At 36.5% G+C, this 8,167-nt stretch overlaps 1 long non-coding RNA gene across 1 annotated transcript; it reads right to left on the bottom strand.

Moving 5' to 3' along the window:
* Positions 1 to 255: 255 nt before the first annotated feature.
* Positions 256 to 7,433, bottom strand: LOC103044413 (uncharacterized). Its single transcript, XR_002650860.2, has 4 exons — positions 7,204 to 7,433; positions 6,620 to 6,764; positions 1,083 to 1,204; positions 256 to 764 (listed from the first exon to the last, which is right to left on the bottom strand). It is a non-coding gene; the product is annotated as an uncharacterized LOC103044413 (long non-coding RNA).
* Positions 7,434 to 8,167: the final 734 nt, after the last annotated feature.

An 8,167-nucleotide genomic window follows, 5' to 3' on the forward strand; every position in this document is an offset into this window, starting at 1 on the left:
TTTTGTGGATTTTTGAACCATTCTGAAATAGTTTTTCATTAAAGTACCTTAAAACATTTCGGAATATCCCTGTGCAGAGAGCAGTGCATCAGATAAAATCAAAATATGCCCCAAAGAAATATTTTTATTTTTCACCAAAATCGAGGAATTACATAAGACTATAGGCTTATGTTTTGGTTAATTCGTTTCTGTAACAGATTATCTAAGTGGACTCCTTACCCAGACACTCTTCCAGACCAAACACTGGACACTGTGTTGATGTAATAAACCAGGATGATTTTATTCACAAGAAATGGGGAAATTGTATATAGTGAATACATGCCAAAATCAGACAAATCAAACAAATTTAGAAACTAATAAACTGAAAGTATAAGAAAAAAAATATACAAAAGCTACATGCTCTAAAAACAGATCAATCAAACCAGCACTAATGCTGCCCAAAAATGAATGATGAATATATAACAGTACTAGCAAGAGAACAGTCAGTAGCTGCGTTCCAAAGTGTAGGCTGAATTTCGTGCCTCAGTGTCATCATGTGATGTTTGCACAAGACATCACCACAGTTAGACTGTTCCATATGTGCAACCCACAGGCTATGGAGCAGGACTCTTCACAGGACCCGCTCTACCTCAACTACAGCCTAGACTTTGGAACACAGCTAAAGCGGATGTGTCTATGCAGGATATTTTCCCAGGTCAGCAAAGGGGAGGAGCCAAAACATCTCTCCTAGGTCAAGCATCTTCTGGAGACTGCAGGACTGCACACTGTAAAAACCAGACACACAAAAGATAGAAGATCAGAAACAAACAAAAGCATATCACCACATAAGGTGATGATAACAGTCATGTTATCATCTCAGTCAGTCTCTTGGTTAATACAGAGTATTAGTTTCGGCTTTGGTCAAAGGCCTGCCATTCTCCAGTCTCCAGTCTACTATTTAAAATATACATGTTTAAAACAGAACACTGTTTTTTATGTATAGTTAAGGATATTATAACAGCAGTTCCAAAAAGCTGATGGAAAAATGCTGTGGAAGTGTAACTAAAACTAAATGAAAACAATGATTGCAATGATTTCCAAACCTCACAGATGCATATTGTATTCACAATGGAACACCATTTCGTAAAAACTGTGAATGCTTTGAATATCCCACCATCTTCATTAAACAGTATCCGCGAATGAATCAGAGAATCTGGAGACATTCCTGTGCACAGGGGACAAAAGCAAAGGTCAGTATTGGATGCTGGTGATCTTCAGGCCCTCAGGCGGTGTTGCATTATAAACAGGCATGATTCTGTAATGGAAATCGTTGCATGGGATCAGTAATACTTCAAGAAATCTGAACTCACTGTGAAATCCAGACATGCAGGATAAAGCTGTATCATTCAAGAAGAAGCCAAATGTCAAAACCATCCATAAACAGTGTTGTCTTCTTTGGGCAGAAACTGATTTAACATGGATTGAGGCTAAATGGAAAATTGTTCTGTGTTCAGATTAATTTAAAAAATGAAATGAGCTTCATCATTTTAACATACTAACAAAAATAAATACAGATTTGTACTTAAAAGAGTACAAAGCTTGTTGCTGGGGCTGCATCTTATGTTGAGGTACAGTACCATTCAGTGAAAGTCTTTTTTTGTACCCATGTTTTTTGTACTAGTAAAGATTATAAACATTATCAACTGGAAATGTTTCAAGAACTTGATGATCCAAAATTGTCTGACTTTCAAATGAAAAAAAAATATATATATAATTAATATAGTTTATTAGTACACTGGTAAAGAATACTGAATGTACCTTTCGGCTTGATAAATGGTACAAATCTGTACTTCCTGCTGTTATAGAAAAGACTTTGTACTTCAGAGGGAACACATCAGACCCTGTAAAGACCAATATTGTACCTTTGACGGTACAGTTATGAAAAGTATATCTTTAAGTACAAGAAAGTACTTTTATTGCACTCTCTTTTTAAGTGTGTATGGCTTTTCCTTTGCATGAATTTTGGACTGTATTGCAGGTCTTAAATGGAAGAATGGCTGTATATTAACAAATTAATATTGGGTTCATACTGTCTGCAATCAAATAAAAGTCTTAAATCAAACTAAAACACTATTTTTTTCCACAGTTAGCATTTTCCATAATGTCCTATTTTTGATTTGGGGCTGTGCAAATACTTTTATTGCACCTCTGTTTTTTTGTGTGTTTTGCATTTTCTTTGCATGATTTTTTTGACCATTCTGCAGGTCTAAAATGGAAGAATGGCTGTATATTAACAAATTAATATTGGGTTCATACTGTCTGCAATCAAATAAAAGTCTAAAATAAAATTAAACCCCATTTTTCTTCACAGTTTGCATTTTTTCATAATGTCCTATTTTTGATTTGTGGCCGTGGAAATACTTTTATTGCACCTCTGTTTTTTTGTGTTTTTTTTTTTTTTTTTGCATGACTTTTTGAACCATTTTACAGGTCTAAAATGGAAGAATGGATGTATATAAACAAATTAATATTGGGTTCATACGTCTGCAATCAAATAAAAGTTTTTAATAAAACTAAAACACTATTTTTTTCACATTTTGCATTTTCCTATTTTTGATTTGGGGCCAAAACTAATCTATTAAAAATGCTGACATCATGCAGTTAGTTGCTCATATTTAATGGTGACTAACATCTGTGTTTAATGTTTCATCTCACTGTGAGATAACACACCACACTCAACTTGGGAAAAAGCTACAAAACCTCCACCTCTCCGCCTGATGAAGAGTGTGTGGGTGATTCAGAGACGGCAGCACAGCCATGGCAGTAGAACTCTATATGAAGGCTATCCCTTACAGACTATGGAGAACACTGGCTAGTTTTATGGTCAGCTTTGTTTGAGTAAATTAGCCTGTGTGTCTGTTTTGAATCATGAAGATAGCTTAAGGCCTCAGACTTCAAAGGAGAATGACCCATGCTGATAATTGGAGAGGGTGTAATTTGACAAATAATAGACATAAAAAGGTGCTTCAGCATCACATGCCAAAAGAATTAATGTCCCAGACTGCAACTTGTGTTCTGCCTCAATTGGCCATTGTGTGTAAGGCATCTGAATAAACAAAGGCAACGGCCTCTCAACAAAACAGAGCCCAATAGAGGTTGGGTCCTGTGGTCTGCACTTCTGATGTGTCAACTGTTTTGTATCATAATGAGGTGGAGAATGGGAATATACAGCTTTATGTTTTCTTTAACACCTCCTTATATCACACATGTACTGTTATGAGTTAAGATAAGAGAAAGAAACCTGAATTACTTTTCATGAACAAGCAAAAACATTTCAGCCCACCAGATTTCACCCTGATGTTTCCCATTGCCTGCAATCGTCTACTTGCATATTTAAGTATCGAGTTGCATAATGTGTGTCAGTTAAGATGGAGATTGTCAAACTGATGGCAGCAGAGGAGTGCTTGGGGGACACTCAAAAATATTAGAATATTTGTATCTCTTCTATATATAATGTTCAGTTATATTTATCATTATTGATTTGGCCTTAAAAATCTTAAAAGAGGTGTCTGTTAAAAAAAATCGCTTGGTCATGAGCCTGAGTTGGAATTTTTCTAGCATTAGTGAACATCAACATTTAATTCAAACAGACAGTAGTCCTTTCTCTGTGTGCCTAAAACCTTAGCAACCAGCTATCTAACCCACTAATGTTACCATGGAGAGAACTTAAGGTAGCGATGAGCTAGCTAACCCTAGCAATGTGCTAGCTAACATTAGCTACAAGCTAGCTAACACACTTATGTTACCAGGGAGAGAACAATCATTAGCAACAAGCTAGCTAACCAACTAATGTTTTTAACGGGGGAGAGAACTAAAGCTAGCAACAAGCTAGCTAACCTTAGCAGTGAGCTAGCTAACACGCTAATGTTACCAGGGAGAGAACTGAAGCGAGCGTTAAGCTAGCTAACATAAGCAACAAGCTTGCTAACATTGGCGACAAGCTAGCTAAAATACTGTTGTTATCAGGGAAAGTACTGAAGCTTGCAACAAGCTAGCTAACCTTACCTACCTTACCTATCTAGGTAAAATACTAATGTAACCAGGGAGAAAACAATCATTAGCGACGGGCTAACTAACCCACTAATGTTACTGGGGAGAGAACTAAAGCTAGCGACAAGCTAGCTAACCCTAGCAATGAGCTAGCTAACATTAGCTACCAGCTAAGTAACAGACTAATGTTACCAGGGAGAGAACTGAAGCAAGCGTTGAGCTAGCTAACATTAGCAACAAGCTAGCTAACATTAGCATTAAGCTAGCTAAAACACTGATGTTATCAGGGAAAGAACTGAAGCTCGTGACAAGCTAGATAACCTTAGCAATGAGCTTGCTAACATAAGCTACAAGGTAGCTAAAATACTAATGTAACCAGGGAGAGAACAATCATTAGCGACAAGCTAGCTAACCCTCTAATGTTACCGGTGAGAGAACTAAAGCTAGCGACAAGCTAGTTAACCTTAGCGACGACCTAGCTAACATTAGTGGAAAGCTAGCTAAAAAAAATACTGATATCAGGGAAAGAACTGAAGCTTGCGACAAGCTAGCTAACCCTAGCAATGAGCTAGATAACATTAGCTACAGGTTAGCTAACACACTAATGTTACCAGGGAGAGAACAATCATTAGCGACAAGCTAGCTAACCCACTAATGTTTTTAACGGGGAGAGAACTAAAGCTAGCGACGAGCTAGCTAACCCTAGCAATGAGCTAGCTAACATTAGCTACCAGCTAGGTAACACACTAATGTTACCAGGGAGAGAACTAAAGCTAGCGTTGAGCTAGCTAACATAAGCAACAAGCTAGCTAACATTAGTATTAAGCTAGCTAAAATACTTATCAGGGAAAGAACTGAAGCTTGTGACAAGCTAAATAACCTTTGCAATGAGCTAGCTAACATTAGCTACAAGGTAGCTTAAATACTAATGTAACCAGGGAGAGAACAATCATTAGCGACGAGCTAGCTAACCCACTAATGTTATACAGAACTAAAGCTAGCAACAAGCTAGCTAACCTTAGCTTTAATCTAGCTAAAACACTGATGTTACCGGAGAGACAACTAAAGCTAGCGACAAGCTAGTTAACCTTAGCAATGGCCTAACTAACATTAGTGGCAAGCTAGCTAAAAAATACTGATATCAGGGAAAGAACTGAAGCTTGCGACAAGCTAGCTAACCTTAGCTACAAGCTAGCTAACATTAGCTACAGGTTAGCTAACACACTAATATTACCAGGGAGAGAACAATCGTTAGCGACAAGCTAGCTAACCCACTAATGTTTTTAATGGGGGAGAGAACTAAAGCTAGCAACAAGCTAGCTAACCTTAGCAATGAGCTCAGAAGTTTGTTTGCTGCTGGTTGTGCTTCCTTTTCATACTTTTTTTAATGGTTTATGTTCGAGGGGAAATTATGATTTTCAAATTTTTTAATAAAAACCTTTGTGTGGTGTATTGTGAGCAAGAGACAAAGATTTAGCATAATTTAAAAAAATAGAGAAGATACTTCACTGTATTTCAGTACCCCCCTTTGGTCTTGAATCAGACTTCACTATTAAACAAAGTATTGTTCTTGACTCTGGCTATAACACTACTAACAAAAGATTAAGAACTGCTGATATAAAGGAATTAAAGACCAATTCCAAAAAAGTTGGGAGTCGGGAGTCTCCCGCATTTCAGTAGTGGCTCCCTGATGCCCGTGAGTCACATATAATCTCCAGGAATTCAGAACGAGTGCCCCAAGAGCGCACTGCATACAAACGCGCACACAGGCCACAGACTTTTTTTCTCTAATCGCGTGTGGGAAGGAGAGAGAGAAAACAGAGAGGGTTCTGATTGGCCTGTTCTCTGCAAAGAGTCTGTGAGACAGACAATCAGTTTTTAGTGTGGGCGGGCAGTGTTTTTCCCCCCTCCCGGACGGGAATTGTTCAATGAGTGAGAGAAAGCAGATCATGGCGGAGGCAATATTAATAATTATTGTAATAGTAATTGTAATATGATAATTTTTTGTGATATTGTAAGTGTCAATTTTTGTCAAATAAAGGCTCCCCCCCCCCCCCCCCCCCCAAAAAAAAAAAGGAAAGCAGAGGCAGGGCCTTCCAAAAAGAAAAAAGATAAAACTCATTTCACCTCTGAATACTCTAAATTTAATTTAAAAAAAAGTAAAATTAATTAATATAAAAGTAAAGTTTCGTTATCCATTGGTGTGTGTGCAAGTTTTTTTTTTTTTTTTGGTAACCTCCCTGAAATCAACTTTTGCACCTTGGGATGTCTGTATACACCCAAAGTAAAACTACAATTTGCAAATCTCATTTTACAACAAAAAAATCCCAATACATCATGTCGTCATAAAATTAGTCTTCTTTTAACAATTTCTTTATTGCAGTGGAGATCTATATATAAAAAAATAATAATAATAAACTGAACTAAACTTAAAAATGTATTGTTATGCAAGTAGAATTTTAGTTCAATAATGAAAAGAAAAAATATTTTAAACATAAAAGCTCAGCACAGTACAATCAAATAATATATCCCATATAAGCTAGCCAATCACCAGCTTCCATCTGCATTTAAAATACTGCTACTTACTCACCTGCTTTGCTCTCTTTCAGATGTGGTGATGTTGGTTCTCGCTCAGTTCTCTTCACCACCTCCAGTTTGGTCCGCTTGTCTGCTGGGCAGTTGGCTCTGCCCCTGCTTTCCTGTATGACAGGAGCTTTGACTCTCTTTCTTTAAACCTGATGAAGAAACATTGCTTTAATTATTGTTTGTTATCAGTTTGTTAAAACATTTTCACATTCACAATTGCTGTCTGAGTCTTTTTGTACAACTAAAGCTCTTAAAACAGCATTAACAAATTCAAAAAGTTGGCTAAAACAAGTGTCTTAAGAATGACCCCTTAATATTTTGAGCTCAATAAAATTTATTTTTTATTACAGTGCAAACACAACTTAAATCAAAGCTAATGTGCCCATTTTCTTGTGTATGTCTTTATGAGAAAAGCTATACATCACAGTAAGGCTTCTTTCTCCAAACTGTGTGCATATATGTCCCCATATGCAGATAACAGAAGACAGAAGAATTAATCCCACGCACTCTCCCCAGGTTCCCCTCCAGCATAACAATACAGACTGGCAGGTTCAGGTGTGAGCTCCTCACACTGATAATTAGACCAACCTCTTCACACACTCTGCTCCAGAAGAGGCCCCACAGCGGGACGCCAACAGTTGTTGCCCTTTTTCATCCCGTACCCTCCGATGAGTCAGCCTGTAATAGTCTAATACGCAGGCAAATAACGTCCTTCAGCGCTGCACCACTTTCTCAGCTACTGGGAAGATGGATTAAAGAAAGTGAGAGAACTGTAGTCCCACAAATAAGGTCTGGCCAATGCAGTGTAGATGCAGTGACCAAAAGCTGTCAAAAACAACTTGAGTAAAAGTAAAAAAACAAAAGCTGCTTAGGTAAAAAATAAATAAATAAATAAATAAATTATACTTGTGTACTGGCCAATACACACTACCAGATTACAGAGAGAATTAGGCTTTTATAATAAAAAAATAATAAAAAATAAAAATACCCCAGGCCAAATTTCATGGCAGAAAGTGTAATTAGTTTAATGTTTAATTCTATAAAGAGAAAAATTCTGAATAAAAATCCCAGCATTCACTAAACATTTCTCTGCATGTGAAATGAAAGTATATCATGAACATTTTATTCAAATCTCACGCTGGAATATTTTTATTATTTTTTAAAATTATTTTTACTTTTTATTATATCTTATATTATATCCCAGTCTGTTCCCCTTATACACTACTCTATTCTCTCCAACTGTCTGACTCAAAACTGCAGAATAGAGCAAACCAGCAAATACGCAACCAGACTGTATCAAACCAGCATCAAAGAAATTGACATTTATTAACTTAATATATTTTAATAAGCAGAATGAATGCTTAAACTCTAAATCAGTACAAAAGTTGTATTTATATAACAAAAGTAAACCAAAAAACTATAAACTAAATAGTCCAAAATACAGCCCACTACACTATAAATATAGTGTCATTTAGAGCATTTATTTGTAGAAAATGAGAAATGGCTGAAATAACGAAAAAGATGTAGAGCTTTCAGACCTCAAATAATGCAA

The sequence above is a fragment of the Astyanax mexicanus genome, chromosome 13 (genome assembly GCF_023375975.1).
Source record: "Astyanax mexicanus isolate ESR-SI-001 chromosome 13, AstMex3_surface, whole genome shotgun sequence".
In the NCBI taxonomy this organism is placed as follows: Eukaryota; Metazoa; Chordata; class Actinopteri; order Characiformes; family Acestrorhamphidae; genus Astyanax; species Astyanax mexicanus.